We start from the raw sequence: 17,019 nt of genomic DNA on the forward strand, positions 1-17,019 counted from the left end.
AAACACAAAAAAATGCATGGATGTGCATGATACTGTTTTTTTATGCTCCCCATTCATTTCAATGGGAGATTCAGCGTGGATTCTGCCCCAATATACCACATGCTGCTTCTTTTTTCCATGTGAAAAAAAAAAGCAAATGCTGCTTCCCATTAAAATGAATAGGAAGTTGTTTTGAGGTATTTTTTGGAGCTTATTTAGAGGCAAAAATGCTCCAATATTAGTTGTGAACTGGCCCTTAAGCCTATTGGGAGTGTGATGATACATAGTAACCATCTTAAAATACACTCTCAGCCGACAGTAGAGTCAGAATATGCCCGTGATTCCCTTACATTACCAGTTACGTTGGTGTCACTAACTCCCCATATAATGTGGTCTGCTAAATTCTGCACTCCTAACTGTGGTAATGCTCTACGTGTTTAAAAGCAGAGTCACGGGTATCTCATCAGGAGATCTAATATAGAAGAAACTTAAGTGTTTGTTCGTTAACACATGCAGAATGCCAACCACAACTGATTGTGTGGGGTCAAAAAAATAAACGTCATTGATATCTCTGCATCTGAAAATGTCTGGACTAATAAAATATAAAAGTAGCTAATTGGCTGTTTTTGCTCACATTGCCTACCTCCTAAAAAAGTTAATAAAAAGAGTTAACAAAAAGTCATATGTACCCCAAAATGGTGCTAATAAAAACTGCAGCTCAACCCACAAATAAATGACCCATCACACAGCTCTGTGGACAGAAAAATAAAAAATAAAAGTCATGGCAATGCAAAGATACATTTTTTTAAAGGTTTTTAATTTTCAAAGTAGTAAAAAATAATACAAACTATATATATTTAGTATTGCCATAATTATACTGACCCATAAGGCTACGTCTACACGACGACATTTGTCGCGCGACATTTTGTTGCACTAATGACGCGCGACAATTTTTATAATGGCAGTCTATGGTGTCGCACTGCAACCTGCAACATGCTGTGACTGCGACGCAACAGTCGCAGAAAATCCATTCGAGATGGATTTTTCTGCGACTGTTGCGTCGCAGTCGCAGCATGTTGCAGTGCGACACCATAGACTGCCATTATAAAAATTGTTGTGCGACATTAGTGCAACAAAATGTTGCGCTAAAACTGTTGCAGTGTAGTTGCGCGACTTATTGTCGCGTGACAAATCTCGTTGTGTAGACGTAGCCTAAAATAAGGTTGTCATGTCATTTTAGCGCACAGTAATCACCAAAAACACAAAAAAGTTACAGAATTGTGTTTTTTTTGTTTGTTTTGTTTTTTATTTCTACCACAACATTTTTTTTTCCCATTCTCCAATGCAAGCTATGGTAAATTAAATGATGACATTAATAAAATACAACTTATCCCGCAAAAAATAAGTCCTGCATCCTAGCAATATGCCTCAATATCTGAGATGAGACAAACCCTTTATGCCACAGTCTTATCAGTAAGATAAGAATTGAGCTATAATGACTGTCTAAAAGGTCGGAGATCAGAAATAAGGAGCTGTCTGCTGAGCTGCCGGACAGAACACAATAAAAACACAGAGCATGCTACTAAAGAATCCAATTGAAAAAAGGATTTTTAGCTCAAAATGGGTACAATGCAGCAATAAAAATAAATTGCCACAAAAGTTGTCCATCGCGTTTAAAATATGGCTTAATAAGTGGTTGTAAAATTGTGCTCACAATGCTAATCATTCAATATGACAAAAAACTTAAAGGTAATCTTACAATTTTTGCAAAAAAATGTGAATAACTTGAATTTCTTAGCTTCAGTGATTTTACTATAATTTACTGTTATTTGTTTTTGCTGTTTAGATGCAACCTTATAAATAGAAGTGAGTGGAGTTGAGCTACCATCTGCCAAACCAATGTGGCCGCAAACTCCCTCGGCCTAGTTATAAACTACACAGCTGAACTGAGCATCCTGCATATTGGTAAGCAACATTGCCGTATTATACATCGTGGTAAGAGAGATGAAACGATAGCACTATCAACATAACTACCACAGGAATAGAGCGATACAAGACTAACGAGGGATCACATTGCTCTAAATTATCTCCATAGCAAAGAAAAGAGTTCTAAAAGACACTGGCAAAAAAAAAAGTGTTATATTCTGATACAAGTAATCTTGCTATTGAAGACTCAATATCACTATTGTATTTTGAACTATCTCAGATATGTAAGCAGTTTATGAAGAGCTAAACGGAAGCAACAATATCTATACATATTGTAAGGGATCGTCTCTTTTCACGGGGTCACACTCACAGATATCTCACTAGACAACGGATTTTCATGTCCAAACTGTGCATTTATTGTGGCACACGGCATAAAGAAACACATACAAATAAACTCCTGCCCGTCTAGGCGCTACCTAAACAAAATACGTCCCTCCCTCACTTGTAGAGACAGTTCACACATGGACATCATATGCGGCTTTCCTCAGCCAACCTCAATACAGCAGCCTCCAGGCTGTGGCAATTCCAGTACCTTTTGGGGGAATGTGGCCCAGTAGTCCTCCAGACGCTGACCGTGCAACCCTCGCTCTCTAGGTGTCGCTAGGTCCCCCAAACTTCATGCTATTGCATAGCCTTGTGGCCCCTCAGCCTTGCCTAGCCTAGCCTAGCCGAGACCACACTGATAGAACCTCACCAGGCCTCTGTCTGCACACTCTACAGAGTGAGACACACCCAAGATCCAGTTGCAGGATTAAATAGGATCCCCGGACATGAGCATGCCTCAAGTCCCGGACTGGAACCTGGGGAACAGGCACCCACCCAACACATTGCCTGTTCCCAGTAAAACCCCGCCCTGAACTAGCTGAACCAGCTACACTATCTATATGGTGTCGCCCAACTATTTTAGTGGACACCTGAACTAGGGCTTTTACTCCACCAAGACCGGGCCCCTTGGTGACATGCTCCCGGTGCACACAACACCCCTTTTATCCTGCTTCCTTGGGACTTTACTGCACACCTCAATGTTCACATTGCCACAAAAGTAACAGTGGAATGTTATATATAGATATCTTTCATATATTTTCTATATATCTTTTTATATACGATATTTTACTGCCTGATATTAATTAATATTATCTCCTTCGTGCGTGAGCTCCACAAGTAGGGGAAAGCTGGGACCGTGACTGTGAATATTTCTAGTATATATATATATATATATATACACACTCACCTAAAGAATTATTAGGAACACCATACTAATATGGTGTTACACCCACTTTTGCCTTCAGAACTGCCTTAATTCCAAGTGGCATTGATTCAACAAGGTGCTGATAGCATTCTTTAGAAATGTTGGCCCATATTGATAGGATAGCATCTTGCAGTTGATGGAGATTTGAGGGATGCACATCCAGGGCATGAAGCTCCCGTTCCACCACATCCCAAATATGCTCTATTGGGTTGAGATCTGGTGACTGTGGGGGCCATTTTAGTACAGTGAACTCATTGTCATGTTCAAGAAACCAATTTGAAATGATTCAAGCTTTGTGACATGGTGCATTATCCTGCTGGAAGTAGCCATCAGAGGATGGATACATGTTCTCATTCTGTTTACGCCAAATTCGGACTCTACCATTTAAATGTCTCAACAGAAATCGAGATTCATCAGACCAGGCAACATTTTTCCAGTCTTCAACAGTCCAATTTTGGTGAGCTCGTGCAAATTGTAGCCTCTTTTTCCTATTTGTAGTGGAGATGAGTGGTACCCGGTGGGGTCTTCTGCTGTTGTAGCCCATCCGCCTCAAGGTTGTGCGTGTTGTGGCTTCACAAATGCTTTGCTGCATTCCTCGGTTGTAACGAGTGGTTATTTCAGCCAACGTTGCTCTTCTATCAGCTTGAATCAGTCGGCCCATTCTCCTCTGACCTCTAGCATCCACAAGGCATTTTTGCCCACAGGACTGCCGCATACTGGATGTTTTTCCCTTTTCACACCATTCTTTGTAAACCCTAGAAATGGTTGTGCGTGAAAATCCCAGTAACTGAGCAGATTGTGAAATACTCAGACCAGCCCGTCTCTCACTAACAACCATGCCACGCTCAAAATTGCTTAAATCACCTTACTTTCCCATTCTGACATTCAGTTTGGAGTTCAGGAGATTGTCTTGACCAGGACCACACCCCTAAATGCATTGAAGCAACTGCCATGTGATTGGTTGACTAGATAATTGCATTAATGAGAAATAGAACAGGTGTTCCTAATAATTCTTTAGGTGAGTGTGTGTATATATATATATATATATATATATATATATATGTTTTGGAGTGTTTTATATAAGTAAATAAACTGCATAATTTTTTAGCTGTGAGCCAACCATTTTTATATATGTTTTATTGTAGCTTAATGGTCATAGCAGGCTGTGCACCAGCATTTATTCCGGTGAGCCTCCTAAGTTTAAACCTTATAAAGATCTGATTAGACCGAAACATTAAGAGAATCTGCATGAGTATTATTGGAAAACATGAATATTCTCTTGCTATGGCCCGTGGGTGGGTGGCTGGGTATTTGCGCTTTCTTTCAAAGGCCTGGGGTATAGACATCTGTACGCTGCACTGGGACACAGAAGTCAATGTGCTAGCTGATGGTGCTTGCAAAGTTCCAAGAGCATGGCGGGAGGCATCTGGACCTGCGTCTTGGATAGGGGATTGGCCAGCATGTAACACAGGGGAAGAGGAGGCAATGGTGTGACCCACAGACACTGGTTGTGGACCCAGGCGTTCAGCCCACCTATTAGGGTGCTTTGATGCCATGTGGAGGAACATGCTGGTGGTGGTGAGGTTGCTAGTGTTCACGCCCCTGCTCATTTTGGTATGGCACAGGTTGCAAATTACAATTCTTTTATCATCCGCACTTTCCTCAAAAAAGCGCCAGACTGCGGAACACCTACCCCTTTGCAAAGGAGATTGCCGCAAGGGGGGCCTGTTTGGTGTGGCCCGCCTTCTCTCTTTTACCACCCCACTGCCTCTTCCATGAGGTTGCGGTGCGGTGTTGCGGTGCTGCGGATCCCTCTCCCTCTGTACTGCTGTCCTCACTCGGCTTGCCACCTTCCCAGGTTGGGTCAGTGACTTCATCGTCCAGCACCTCCTCTTCCACTTCCTTACTCTGGTCATCCTCCTGACTTGTTGATCTAACAACAACCTCAGTTATTGAGAACTGTGTCTCATCCTCATCATGAACCTCTTGAGACACTAATTGCGGTTGACCTATTGGCAACTGTGTCTTACCATCATCATCCACCTCATGAAACACTAACTGCCATTCCCCACCGTCATCTTCTTTGGACTGTGGATGCTCCAGAGTTTGGGAATCAGGGCACAAGATCTCCTCATGTCCCTCTTCAAGTGGGCTTGGCGAGAGGCACAAATAAAGGAATGGCGCTGAAAAGAGCTCCTCGGAATATACGAGTATGGGATCACCTGTTTGCCAAGACTCTCCATGGTGGGTGGAAGGAGTATCAGGATGAGGATTCTATTGACTAGACTCTTGGCTACTGAGACTGGACTTTGTGAAAGACAGGGTGGTGCTTAACTGACTGGAAGCATTATCTGCTGCAATCCAACCGACCACCTGGTCACACTGGTGTGACTTCGAGAGTGGTGTCCTGCGCCGCCCTGCAAACTGGGACATGAAGCTAGGTATCGTGGATGAGTGTGTTTCTTGTGCTCTGGCAGCAGGCACAGTTTCTCCGCGTGAAATTCTGCATCTATTTGAAATTCCTCCCAAAAATGTGGAACGGGTGCAGAACAAAACTTACGGCCATCTGAATAAGTCCTAATGTATAGGAGCATTGATACTGATAATTTTTGTAATATACTTTAATGAAATTGTACATTTCTATTAGAAAATAGCTCTGAAGTGGCCCATTTTGAGCCTTAGCAACGCAAGTCTCCAATGTTATGTAAACAGAAGACAGAGGAGTGCTGCTAAGGCTCAAAATGGGCCACTTCAGAGCAAGTTTTCTAGTAGAAATGTTTCAGTAGATTTCAGTAAGTATATATATATAAAATAAAAAAATGGTCAGCATCACTGCCCCTATACCGTACATTACAAAATTAAAAATTAAAATGGCAGTTCCACTTTAAGGGGTTAAATAATAATCAGGGACAATTTTTTTTGGGCGCTGTAAATTATAAGTTGTGCAAAAAAGGGACATTTCCAAAGTCAAGTATACCCAGATACAATATATATATTCAAAATGTCAGCTGTTAACTGGGTCCACCAGCTTCACCAATTTGTGTTTCAAAACAGATCCAGGAGAGCTGTCATGGTCTTGGTTACAAACAAAAGCAATACCCCTTATTTTTTACAGTGTGTTTATTTCAATGACACCATTTTGGGGTACATATTGGTCACCTTTATTAAGGTACATCTGAGGATCGGGAGATTTATGGCATAAGTTTCTATGGCTGAGCCAGAAAATGGGAGCAATGCTGGGAGGACTGGAATGGCAGCACAAGATCTGCCAGGCAAATCATCACCCACAGTATTCTTTATTGTAGTCAACTTCCTATAAGCCTCCCATACATATTCATAAAAGTTATCAATTACATGTAATAGGTATTAATGTAAGAAACTTCAATTAAGACTTAAGACACTGAAACATCTTTATTTTGCAGAACTTTATTACAAGGTAGCATTTCCCTGAAAACCATTTAGTAACTCCCATTCCTCATTCACATATAACACCTGATTTTAACCAAATTAACCCCATTCACAGTTATGTTGCCATCCGGGCAGCTCTAGCTGACTGATTCCAAGCACCATGGGCAGGCATTCATTTTCTTCCACACATAAATAGCTACATTGGAAAATAAAAAACTAATTAATCAGGCAGATGGACTGCAATTAGTGAGTATCTGTGTGATAAATATATCATGTTCTTCCGCTTTGCGAATGACACCACCTCTTAGAATAGTTTTTACATTTATCCTACAGGTTTTCCTGCTTCCAGCGCTGTAGATTGTGCTTGCAGCTCCGCAGACTCAGACTGTACATTGCTCCTGTGAATCTGATTTTGCCATTTTGTCACATACAAAGAGGCTACTCAGATGACATAAAAGGAATCTGAGGGTTTTCATAGCACATAATACTTTGGCTCTTCTTCATACAATCAAAGGATGCACCTGTTAGGATTAAATAAGACTGACCAGATGGAATACCAAGATGCCTACACTAAATTGGCAAGAGACCTGACATAACTGGCACAGTCAGAGCAGTGCAGGCAGGCCGCATGCTCCGGTGCCACTGCCAAGCTTTCTAAAGTTGAGGACAGTAATCATTTATTTTAACAAATCTGTATTTAGGGAATATTTTATTGATGGCTTTCTAGCCAGAATGGATGTAGTAGTATCTATCTATCTATCTATCTATCTATCTATCTATCTATCTATCTATCTATCTATCTATCTGGCTATCTCATATGGCTTTAAATAGTGTTATGATAATTATAATATCACAGCACCATTAGAGAACATATGATATGATTGTATAAGATATTAAAGGTTATAAATAATGAATTGTGCAAAAATAGCAATATAGAAGATTAGTGTTGATCGAGCATGCTCGGCCGAACACCAGTTCGGCTCGAGCATCTCGATGCTCGGCACATGGCGGTACTCGGCCGAGTACTGCATGTGCTCGAGCGCAATGCTCGAGTCTCCTCCCGCACGTTTCTTGGCTGCTATGCAGCCAATAAACATACAGGGGGGTACTAGCACGCACTGTAATGCCGTAGTTATGTGGGCTACTGGCATTACAGTAATTGGCTGGCCAGAAAGCGTCATCGGGTGCTATAAAGCACCCGATGACACATATTTGGCTCAGTCTTAGTCAGGGAGAGCTGTGCTGAAGAAGGGACAGATAGTGTAGGGAGTGAAATTGGAAGATTTTTATTTGAAAACTATTCAGAGACCCAAAAGTCCTTTTAAGGACTATTATGTGTGACAGCAGCAATATATGTTTGTAGCGCAACCTGCGCGTAGGGAGTGTTATTGGAAGATTTTTTTTATAGAAAAACTTTTCAGAGACCCAAAAGTCCTTTTAATGACTAATGTGTGTGACAGCACCAATATATATATTTAGCGCATCCTGTGCTAAATAGCATCCAATAGGCCGCTGCAGACAGTTAAATTACCCAAGCCACATATCATGTGTAAAGTGTGCGCATCCCTAAAATATCTGTGACATCCAGTGTCCTTTTTCCGTAGATGGTGTCCGCTGCGGACAGTGACATTAGCTGCGCCACATCTCCAGTGTAATGTATGCGCTTCAAAAATGTATCTGTGACATACAGTGTACTTTGTCAATAGACGGTTTCCACTTCTGACAGTGACATTACCAGGGCCACATCTGTAGTGTAACGTGTGCGCTTCAAAAAATGTATCTGTGACATACAGTGTACTTTTTTTGCGTAGACGCTGCGGACAGTAACATTACCGGTGGTACCTTTCCTGTATAACGTTTCCTCATCCCAAACACCTGTGACATTCCCTATAATTTTTCATTAGCCGCTGGTGACACCATTGACATTATCTGCGGGATATATCCTGTGTGATGTTTCCACATCCAAAATACCTTTTTAAATTTGTTTGCACATACACTTCCAAATCCTACGCTACTGTACGTGTGACAGACTTTCAATCATATATAACATTTAATACCGTTTGAAGAAGGCGAGCAGTAAGGGACAGGGCAGTGGCCGTGATGCTGTTGGTGCACGCAGAGACCGTGGCCCGGGGCGCGGTGAAACTATGCCTGCTGCCAGAGCACAAGAAAAACAATCATCCATGATACCTAGCTTCATATCCCAGTTTGCGGGGGCGGCGCAGGACACCACTCTTGAAGTCAGACCAGTGCAACCAGGTGGTCGGTTGGATTGCAGCAGATAATGCTTCCAGTCGCTTAAGCACCACCCTGTCTTCCACCAAGTCCAGTCTCAGTAGCCTAGAGTCTACTCAACCCAATCCTCACCCTGATCATCCTTCCTTTGACCATGGAGAGTCTGGGCAAACAGGTGATTCCACACTCGGATATTCAGAGCAGCTCTTTTCAGCACAATTCTTTAATTTGGCCCTCTCGCCAAGCACGCTTGAAGAGGGACAGATCTTGTGCTGGACAATGAAGGTGGTAGACAATGAAGTCAATGACCCAACCTGGGAAGGTGGAAATCCGAGCGAGGACAGCAGTACAGAGGGGGAGGGATCTGTTGCACCGCAACAGGCTGGAAGAGGCAGTGGGTGGCAAAAAGGAGAAGGCGGGCCACATCAAACAGGCCCGCAACTGTTCCCCGGAGCACACCCTTGCGGAAATCTCTCTTGCCAAGGGGCAGGTGTTCCGCAGTCTGGTGCTTTTTTGAGGAAAGTGCGGACGACAAAAGAATTCTAATTTGCAACCTGTGCCATACAAAAATGAGCAACGTCACCATTACCAGCATATCCGTCACATGGTATCAAAGCACTGTAATAGGTGGGTCAAAAGACAGGGTCCACATTTTGTGTCTTGGGGTCACACCACTGCCTCCTTTTCCCCTGTGTTACGTGCTCGCAAATCCCCTGTCTAAGACGCAGGCCAGGATGCCTCCCGCCCTGCACCTGGACCTTTGCAAGCACCATCAGCAACCACATCCACTTCCGTGTCCCAGTGCAGCGTACAAATGTCATTACCCCAGGCATTTGAATGCAAGCGCAAATACCCAGCCACCCACCCACAGGCCATAGCACTAAATTCGCAGCTTTCCAAATTACTGGCTCTGGAAATGTTGCCATTTAGACTTGTGGACACTGAGGCCTACCGCAGCCTCATGTTGGCGGCCGTCCCGCGTTAGGCAGTCCCCAGCCGCCGCTATTTTTCAAGGTGTGCTGTGTCCGCCTTACACCAACATGTGTCCTTTAACATCACACGTGTCCTGACCAACGCAGTTACTGGTAAGGTCCGTTTAACCAAGGACACATGGACAAGTGCATTCGGCCAGGGACGCTACATTTCCCTGACGGCAGAATGGGTGAATGTTGTGGAGGCCGGGAGCGAGTCGTAACCTGGGATGGCACAGGGGCTACCGATAAGAAGGATTGCGGGCCCTACGTCGATCAGGGTTTCCGCCAGCACCTTCGTTAGTGGCTCCAACCCCCATTTTTCTTCCTCCGCCTCCTCCTCCACTTCCACCTCTGAATTATCCACATGCAGCACCAGTCAGTCATCAGTCGGTAGCTGGAAGCAGTGTAGCACTGCAGTGGGGAAGCAGCAACAGGCCGTGCTCAAGTTGATATGCTTAGGGGACAAACAGCACACTACTGCAGAGCTGTGGCAGGGGATAAGTGTCACGACTGTGACTGATCCAGACAGGTCTGGGAGGAGAAGGTCGCAGCGACTTGCTACTCGCGATAGCTTGTGAGTTTGATCCGTGGTTCAAGGTATGTCATCCGGGTTTTGCCTTGTGAACCTTTTTGTCCTGACTGGGAGTTTGTAGGCATCCTTCTCAGGTGAGTCCTGTCTGCCACTCCCAGCTACTATATTAGTTTCAGTTTCACTTGCAGTCATTGCCAGATATAGTCCTTACTTCCAGTGCTATACTGACCTTTGAAGGAGATCGTTTGATGGTATTGCTGTGGAGCTCTTGTCCGGCGTGGACTGTCGTGATTGGGATCGCCTTCTCTGCTCGTGACTGGATAAGTCTATCTCTGCTGTTTGATTGTTTGTTTGTTGCTGTCTTCCCCTGTTGTTCTCCTAGACGCGAGTGATGGTGACTAGTGCTCCCATCGGCCTTTCCCCAGTCTAGTCTTGTTAGGGTGACTGAGGGTTTAGGCATCCTGCTCGCCGCACGGGTTCACACCCCGTCTAGGGTATCAGGGCAGACAGGTGCCAGCTTAGGGTTAGTCAGGGGTGGCCATTCTATTTCCCATCCGTAGATAAGGGTCCCCCTTCCCCTCCGTCTGGTGCGACACGACTGCTGCTGGGATAGCGGTCGTGACAATAAGAGACCAGACTGAGCTGTGGCTCTCGACACTTAACCTACAACCAGTCATGGTTGTGTCTGATAATGGCCGTAACTTGGTGGCGGCTTTGTAGCTCGGCAAGCTCACAAACATCCCATGCCTAGCCCACATCTTAAAATTAGTGGTTCAGCGGTTGCTCAAAATCGACTCCAATTTGCCTGAGCTACTGGTGAAGGTGCTCCGCGTGTATGCACATTTCCGCAAGTCGTCGACAGGTTCAGCCGGTCTCGACGCTGCAGCAGCGATTGAAATTGCCAGCTCACCGGCTGTTGTGTGACGTGAGCACGCGCTGGAATTCGACATTCCAAATGTTGGCCCACTCAAACGCTCGCTGCTCACAATTAAGGATGACGCTTTGCATGTGGAAGAGGTGGAAATGGGGGAAGACATTACACAGGGTGATAGCCAGACCACCCTCATGTCGTCTTCTCAGCGCGAATTGGACGATGAAGATGAGGAGGAGGAGAAGCAGAAGACGGTTGCCTCTGCTACAGAGGGTAGTACCCATGGAAGTTTAATTCCATCTGTTCAGCGTGGGTGGGCAGAAGAGGAGGAAGAGGATGAGGAGATTGAGAGTGATCCTTCTGATGACGACAGTGAAGTCTTGCCTGTTATTACTCTGGCACACATGGTTGACTTCATGTTAGGCTACCTTTCCCAAGACCCACGCGTTATACGCATTTTAGACAACACAAATTACTGGTTGTTCACCCTTCTCGACCCTCGCTACAAAGAGAACTTCTCAACTCTCATTCCTCTGGTGGAGAGGACGATCAAAACGGTGCAATACCAGAAGATCCTTGTTAAAAAGTTGCTCCAAATATTTCCATCTGACAACACTGGTGGCAGAGTCTGTAGTTCCTTGGCCAACCGAGGAGGGGGGACGAGGGGAACACACAGCAGTTCCAACAGAGGCAGGGCAACACTCTCCAAAGCCTGGGACAGTTTCATGACACCCCGCCAGCACCCTCACCCTGATGCGCGGCTTAGTGTCACAATGAGGGAGAATTTTTGGAAGATCATAGAGGAGTACATAGCAGACCTTGTCAGTGTCCTCAATGATCCCTCAGTGACTTACAACTACTGGGTGTCCAAGCTGGACACGTGGCACGAACTGGCGCTCTACACCTTGGAGATTCTGGCCTGCCCTGCCGCCAGCGTTTTGTCTGAGCGGGTATTTAGTGCTGCTGGTGGAATTATAACAGATAAGCGTATCCGCCTGTCAACTGAAAATGCTGACAGGTTGACTCTTATAAAAATGAAAAATGCCTGGATTGACCATGACTTCTTGACTCCACCAGAGAAAAGCTGATGAACATAAAGACACTTAAATGTGTTGCTTATAATGTACTGAATACACTGTATTCCCATGCACCCCTTCAACCACAAACAATGGTATATGGTTGAATCTTCCTTTTGTCATCCTCCTTCTCCTCTCCATCATATCAACATGCTTATTCGTCGCAGATAATGCCCTCGCATATATGCCCATCGCATATAATGTTTTACAGGGTCAGCTCAGCTGAAGGCCCTCATATATAATTTTTTAGAGGGTCAGCTCAACAACAGGCCCTCGCATATAATTTTTTAGAGGTTCAGCTCACCAGCCGGCCCTCGCATATAATGTTTTACAGGGTCAGCTCACCAGCAACGCCTTGCATATAATCTTTTACAGGGTCAGCTCACCTGAAGGCCCTTGCATAAAATTTTTTAGAGGGTCAGCTCACCAGCAGGCCCTTACCTACAATGTTTTACAGGGTCAGATAACCAGCAGGCCCTCGCATATAATTTTTTAGAGGTTCAGCTCACCAGCAGGCTTGCACCTAAAATCTTTTACAGGGTCAGCTCACCTGCAGGCCCACACCTAAAATCTTTAACAGGGTCAGCTCACCTGCAGGCCCTCACCTAATTATACCTAATAGGTCATTTGCGCGCATGATGCCTTGCTTGGATGTGGTAGCTGTAGTCGATTGTCAGGCTCCCTCTCTGGAATCGAACCCTGATTCCCTGTTACCCGTAGTCACCATGGTTTGCGCTGACAATAACATCGAAAGTTGATAGGCTAGATATCCGAATGGATCGTCGCCGTCACAGGTATGTGCGATCGGCCCCAGGTTATCTATTGTCACCATCAAAGCGGCAGCAGGCCCTCACCCATAATGTTTTAGATGGTCAGATCAGCAGGCCCTTGCTCCAAATGCTTTTTAGGGTCACCAGCAGGCCATCAATCATAATTTTTTTGAAACTGCTGTGTATGATGTCCTTCTTTATGTGTAACAAAGGGTGTATTGGAGTGCCGGTTCCTTGTAAATTTTGGCAGCCCTTTCATTTAGTGCATAGGCTTTATGAGTGTAGGAGTCCCACTACATGAACAATTGTACCACAATGTGAATGAGGCCCTCCTTTATGTGATATACAGGTTGTATCGGAGTGCCTCTTCCTTGTAATTTTTGGCAGCACTTGCACTTTATATACAAGTAAATATACAGGAAAGAATGTTTCCTAACAATTTTTCCTCTAAAATCGATTTTTTTTCTTCAGTTTTGTGTGTATTATTGTCAGTCTGTAAAAGTGGTGTACTACTCAGACATCATTCCCAGCAGCAACCTGGGAGTCCAAGATGCATCCAGACATCCTCCCCATGCTGTTCCCGAACCATTTCGGTGGTGTTTCCATTAATTTCTGACCTTTTCCTATGAACCAGACACCCTCCCCTCTTCAGAGCAGGGGGTGCATGGTTTAAGGCTCGGGTTCTCCCATTGACTTCCATTATACTCGGGTGCTCGGTAGAGCACCCGAGTATCCCGATATGTTCGGCCAGAGCACCCAAGCACTTTGGTGCTCGATCAACGCTATTGAAAATGTCATTCTGCTCTAATCTTCAAACCAAACATCCAAGCCTTTATCACCTTCTGTCACTTCCAACTCCAACACACTTGTATCAGCTCCTTCCTGAACCCTCAGTCAATAAAAATGCTTGAGCCTACCTACATCATCTTCTGGCTAGGCTGTTACAACATCCTATTTTGTGGCTTTCCAACTAACACTCTAGCACCCCTCCAATCAATCCTCACTTCTGGTTAATCCACCTCTCCCCTCGTTCTCCTTGGACTCTCCCCTCTGCCAGTCACTTTACAGGGTCAGTGTGCACATCAAAATCTTTACAAGCCAATGGCTGGCAACCCTGGAGTATTTAAGGCATCTTCTCCAGTGAGAGATGCCTGAGCAATAGGTTCCTTAGCTAAGTCTCTTTATAGGTGAGCTGTTTCCCATTGTCTGCCAATACGTTACCGATATTTTGCCCGCCTACTGTATTCTGACCCTCTGCTGCCTGACCTGACCTCTTAATTGACCGTATGCTGTCTGCTCTGACCTCAAACTGTTTTGCATATTGCATGCACTGCACTAGCCCTGACCTCAGCCTGTCTCTGACCATGATTTTGCCTAACCTATTAGTGCCCTGCACCGGTGTCTGGAACCCCTTTGGGTCAGTTGTCAACCACTGAGACAACTGTCATTCCACTAAATAGATACTTATGTATCAAGTGCTGGTTGTGAGGTCCAATGGGGCATCTTGCTTTACAATCAATTTTTGATCTACAAGAGAAGAAAAACATTAAAACAAATCAATGTATTTCAGTACATACTAAAAAGTAGAAATTCATGAAAAAATTCCATATACAGTACTATTGACAATGTGGGAAAATTAGGGCAAGTACATATCTCTATGTGAATGCAACTGGTTTAAATTCTATATTAAAGGGATTTTCCCATTTTAGATATGCCATATATTGATGATAGAAGCGGGCCCCACTTCCAGGACCCACACCTATCTCCAAAATGGAGACCCCCATAACCTTGTCTCCAGGTGAAGTGGCTGTTGGCTGCTGAATATAGGCTGTGGATGAACAGAGAGGTGCCCAGGCATGTGAGTGGACTCCATGGATATGCCCTAAATATCTAAGATGGGAATACCCCTTAAAGACCATTCAGAATATCCAACAAAGTTATTTTTCAAGTCTTTTTTAATAAAACTATTCTGTTACCACATCTGCTATATGGGTGAATACATACAAAAATACAAAAAAATACCTCTACTCTGCATTACCCATTTTGAGGACATGCTTGACATCAGTAAATCCAGTCTTCTTACGTATAGTAGACCTGTGATTATTTCACTGTAGAGACAAGTAAAATAGCCTTTTTCTCCAAGAGGCTAGAAATAGACAGTACAGACCAAAAGTTTGGACACACCTTCTCAATTAAAGAGTTTTCTTTATTTTCATGACTATGAAGGCATCAAAACTATGAATTAACACATGTAACATAGTAACATAGTAACATAGTACATAAGGCCGAAAAAAGACATTTGTCCATCCAGTTCGGCCTGTTATCCTGCAAGTTGATCCAGAGGAAGGCCAAAAACCCTGTGAGGTAGAAGCCAATTTTCTCCACTTTAGGGGAATAAAAAATTCCTTCCCGACTCCAATCAGGCAATCAGAATAACTCCCTGGATCAACGACCCCTCTCTAGTAGCCAGGGCCGCTGATAGAAATCATGGGGCCCCGTACAGCATACATGACGGGGCCCCCTTCAGCTCCACCCCCTGATCCCTCCTTCAGCCACACCCCTGGCCCCGCCCTTGGCCCCTCCCCAGACGCCGCCTTCTGTAAGCCCTGTAAGGCTTCATTCAGACGTCCGGATGCGTTTTGCGGATCCGATCCATCTATCAGTGGATCCGTAAAAATCATGCGGACGTCTGAATGGAGCTTTACAGGGGGTTGATCAATGACAGGGGGGTAATCAATGACAGGGGGGTGATCAGGGAGTCTATATGGGGTGATCACCACAGTCATTGATCACGCCCCTGTAAGGCTTCATTCAGACGTCCGGATGCGTTTTGCGGATCCGATCCATCTATCAGTGGATCCGTAAAAATCATGCGGACGTCTGAATGGAGCTTTACAGGGGGTTGATCAATGACAGGGGGGTAATCAATGACAGGGGGGTGATCAGGGAGTCTATATGGGGTGATCACCACAGTCATTGATCACGCCCCTGTAAGGCTTCATTCAGACGTCCGGATGCGTTTTGCGGATCCGATCCATCTATCAGTGGATCCGTAAAAATCATGCGGACGTCTGAATGGAGCTTTACAGGGGGTTGATCAATGACAGGGGGGTAATCAATGACAGGGGGGTGATCAGGGAGTCTATATGGGGTGATCACCACAGTCATTGATCACGCCCCTGTAAGGCTTCATTCAGACGTCCGGATGCGTTTTGCGGATCCGATCCATCTATCAGTGGATCCGTAAAAATCATGCGGACGTCTGAATGGAGCTTTACAGGGGGTTGATCAATGACAGGGGGGTAATCAATGACAGGGGGGTGATCAGGGAGTCTATATGGGGTGATCACCACAGTCATTGATCACGCCCCTGTAAGGCTTCATTCAGACGTCCGGATGCGTTTTGCGGATCCGATCCATCTATCAGTGGATCCGTAAAAATCATGCGGACATCTGAATGGAGCTTTACAGGGGGGTGATCAATGACAGGGGGGTAATCAATGACAGGGGGGTGATCAGGGAGTCTATATGGGGTGATCAGGGGCTAATAAGGGGTTAATAAGTGACTGGGGGGGTGTAGTGTAGTGGTGCTTGGTGCTACTTTACAGAGCTACCTGTGTCCTCTGGTGGTCGATCCAAACAAAGGGGACCACCAGAGGACCAGGTAGCAGGTATATTAGACGCTGTTATCAAAACAGCGTCTAATATACCTGTTAGGGGTTAAAAAAAACACATCTCCAGCCTGCCAGCGAACGATCGCCGCTGGCAGGCTGGAGATCAACTCTCTTACCTTCCGTTCCTGTGAGCGCGCGCGCCTGTGTGCGCGCGTTCACAGGAAATCCCGGCTCACGCGAGATGACACGTATATGCGTCGCAAAGGCGCAGGGCTGCCAACTCCGGAACGCGAATCTGCGTACAGCGGTCCGGAGGTGGTTTGGT

The sequence above is a fragment of the Bufo bufo genome, chromosome 3 (assembly GCF_905171765.1).
Source record: "Bufo bufo chromosome 3, aBufBuf1.1, whole genome shotgun sequence".
Classification (NCBI taxonomy): Eukaryota; Metazoa; Chordata; class Amphibia; order Anura; family Bufonidae; genus Bufo; species Bufo bufo.